Source organism: Staurois parvus, unplaced genomic scaffold (genome assembly GCF_062004578.1).
Source record: "Staurois parvus isolate SC_StPar_1 unplaced genomic scaffold, SC_StPar_1.0 ptg000837l, whole genome shotgun sequence".
Lineage (NCBI taxonomy): Eukaryota > Metazoa > Chordata > Amphibia > Anura > Ranidae > Staurois > Staurois parvus.
The window spans coordinates 309811-313625 of NW_028318633.1; the positions used below are offsets into that span (position 1 = coordinate 309811).

Genomic DNA, 3815 nt, shown 5'->3' on the forward strand with positions numbered 1-3815 from the left:
TGGATATATGAGGGGTATGGATATATGAGGGGTATGGATATATGAGGGGTATGGATATTTTCAGTTCTGCTGTCAGTTGAATCACTCTGTCTTTCAGCACCATCATCAGTCAGATTCTGTGCCAGCAGTCCAAATCCATCCTGTCTCTGCACCAGTAGTTCCAAGTGAGCCTGTCTCTGCACCAGTAGTTCCAAGTGAGCCTGTCTCTGCACCAGTAGTTCCAAGTGAGCCTGTCTCTGCGCCAGCAGTTCCAAGTGAGCCTGTCTCTGTGCCCACAGTTCCAAGTGAGCCTGTCTCTGTGCCCACAGTTCCAAGTGAGCCTGTCTCTGTGCCCACAGTTCCAAGTCAGTCAGTCTGTCTCTGTACCAGCAGTTCCAAGTGAGCCTGTCTCTGTGCCAGCAGTTCCAAGTGAGCCTCTCTCTGTGCCAGTAGTTCCAAGTGAGCCTGTCTCTGTGCCAGCAGTTCCAAGTGACCCTGTCTCTGTGCCAGCAGTTCCAAGTGAGCCTTTCTTTGTGCCAGTAGTTCCAAGTGAGCCTGTCTCTGTGCCAGCAGTTCCAAGTGAGCCTGTCTCTGCGCCAGTAGTTCCAAGTGAGCCTGTCTCTGTGCCAGCAGTTCCAAGTGAGCCTGTTTTTGTGCCAGCAGTTCCAAGTGAGCCTGTCTCTATGCCAGTTGTTCCAGTCCAATAAACCTCCATGCTAGCAGATACGGTAGAGACTGTGCACCAATAGTGGTCTAACCTGCTCCTGCACCAGCAGTTCCAATAAGTCCTGCCCCTGTGCCGTCTGTTCCTGTCCATCCTCATGCTGAACCCCAGTGACAGGGCACCTTGCCTGCCATCAGACCCTGGTGGGGGTGGGGAGCCCTCTCAGTCATCATTTTCAAGAACCAGGATTTCCCAGCATCTCCCGGTATTATGGGAATATAGGATCCTCAGTGCCACACGGACCACTCATTTACTTCATGAGATCAATCTCCATGTCATAGTGCTGGGCATTCCCTAACCAACCCCTTCATGTCCTGGACATTGTTTGCTATTCAGTAGTACACTAATTTAGGGGCGCTGTTTACCCACAAGGCATTTCCCTATAGTAATATTACACCAATGGAACCACATATCCCATCCTCAGACTGAAGGGGGCGCTGTTTACCCACAAGGCATTTCCCTATAGTAATATTACACCAATGGAACCACATATCCCATCCTCAGACTGAAGGGGGCGCTCAGTACAGACTGCACCTGCCTAGACGGGGTGACTACCCCCATTACTCTCTGCATGTTGGGGTGCAATAATGAAGACATGTTTTGGGGGTACACAGGCTGCAGTATACGCAGTGTATAGTGTGAGCTCAGACTCTATAGAACCGAATCCCTTTTCAGCATCATGTAGTCACCTCCACTTCCCATCTCAATGCACTTAGTGCTCCTCACGTCTCCCCACATCCGTCTTTCCCTCGTTCTCTGTCCTGCAATGTTGGGAGGTGCGATTATCATGACTACTGCAAATAAAAGCTTCTTCCTTCTGTACTCTGATCTCCATGTCCTATAATACTCACCCAGCCCAGCCTCACCCTGTGTAGGAGGGTGTCCCCCCTCCCCCACTGCATTCCTCTCCGGTGTCAGAGACTTTTAGTTTCGTTTCTCTTCTGCTGTCAGCGATGGCGTCTTCTGCTCTGAGAGCTGAGCTGGAATGTTCCGTCTGTCTGGACATTTATACTGATCCTGTGACCCTGAAATGTGGACACAACTTCTGCCTGGTCTGTATTGATCGTGTGCTGGATACACAGGAGGGGTCTGGAGGATATTCCTGTCCTGAATGCAGAGAGAAGTTTCCGGGTCGTCCTCCACTGCAGAAGAACATGAAACTACGTAACATAGCAGAGAACTTCCTGTCTGCTCAGCCAGGTCAGGAGGACTCCGGGGTCTTCTGTACTTACTGTGTGGACTCTCCTGTACCTGCTGTTAGATCCTGTCTACACTGTGAGGTTTCTCTGTGTGATAAACACCTGAAAGTCCACATAAAGTCCCCAGAACACATCTTATGTGACCCCACCTTGTCCATGGAGAGCAGGAAATGCTCCGTCCATAAGGAAGTCTTGAAGTATTTCTGCACTGAGGATGAGACTTTTGCCTGTATGTCTTGTTATGTGATTGGAGGACATAAAGGACATAAGATGGTGTCACTGGATGGGGCTTCTGAGAAGAAGAAGGAGACACTGAGGAATGTTCTGCAGAAACTTCTGACAAAGAGAGAAGAGATGGAGGAAAGAGTCCAGAGTCTGCAGGAACACAGGAGGAAAGTAGAAGAAGAAGAAGCTGGTGACACCGAGAGAGTCACTGCCCTGTTTATAGACCTCAGGAGACGTCTGGAAGACCTGGAGAAGAGAGTCCTGAGGGACATCCCCGGGAGGGCAGAGCGGGTCTCCATCTTCATCCGGGATCTGGAAATAAAGAAGGAGGAGCTGTCCAGGAAGATGCGTGACATTGAGGAGATGTGTAACATGACGGATCCACTGACTGTCCTACAGGAATCAGACACAGGTGACTTGTGTGATACTGAGGATGGAGATGATGAGGACAGAGAGAGACATGAGGACCTCCTCCATGATGGAGGGGGGCTGGATGTGGCGGGGGTCTTACACACAGGTTTATCTGAAATAATAACAGGGGTAAATGTATCCTTCTATATACAGGGGGCTGCAGACATATTACTGGATGGAAACACAGCTGGTAATGATCTACAGATATCAGATGACGGGAAAACTGTGTCCAGGTCAGATATAGACCAGAATCGTCCAGAAACACCAGAGAGATTCCAATATCCTCAGGTGATGAGCAGTCAGAGGTTCTCCTCAGGGAGACATTACTGGGAAGTGGATGTCGGGGGGTCACGGTACTGGATAGTCGGGATGTGTTACCCCAGTATAGACCGGAGAGGAGGGCGGTCATTGATTGGATGGAATAACAAGTCCTGGAGTTTGGACAGGTCTGGTGATCAGTATGCAGTGAATGATACATGACAATGATAAGACCCCATTACCCCCCAATCCCTCCAGAAACAGAGTCAGGATATATCTGGATTATGAGGCCGGGCGGATCTCCTTCTATGATCTGTGTGACCCGATCCGACACCTCCACACCTTCACCACCACCTTCACTGAGCCCCTCCATGCTGGGGTAGGTGTATGGGGAGGTTGTATAAAGATATGTGGGGGGAGGGGGGAGATGTGAGAACTCCGCCCACAGTCTGGTGATGTCAGATGAAGAATTGGAATTCATTTCATATTCCTCCAATAGTATATAGAGGTGGGCGGGGCTTCCTGCAAGATTTGTACTATAAATAAATGTGAGATTTCTCCTCTGTCACCGATCTCTGTGATTGGGTAGAATTTCTGTCCAATTACTGGAGTCACAATAACATTGGTCCTAATGGTCAGTGATGATGATGATGATGATATGATCGATCAATCGATCCATCCATCCATCCATCCATCCATCCATCTATCGACAATCTGACATGATACTTTGTAATTTTTAAGCAGAGTTATCACAGTGTGACACCAGCCATCTCTTCCTGCCCCTCCCCCCTCCCTGTCCCTCCCTCCATGTGATCCCTCTGTGTGGGGTGTCACCATGATCAGACATACAGGGTGGGGTGCAGTCACTAGGATGGGGGTCACCTCTCCTCCCTTCCCCTCCCCCTCTTCTCTGCCCTTCCCCTTCCCCCTGCCCCTCCCCCTATGTGGTCCCTCTGTGTGGGGTGTCACCATGATCAGACATAGAGGGTGGGGTGTGGTCACTGTGATGGGATAGGATG

At 50.1% G+C, this 3815-nt stretch overlaps 1 pseudogene; it reads left to right on the plus strand.

Moving 5' to 3' along the window:
• The first annotated feature begins 1624 nt into the window (after positions 1-1624).
• LOC149443719 (E3 ubiquitin-protein ligase TRIM39-like) lies at positions 1625-3489 on the plus strand (annotated as a pseudogene).
• The last annotated feature ends 326 nt before the right edge of the window (positions 3490-3815 follow it).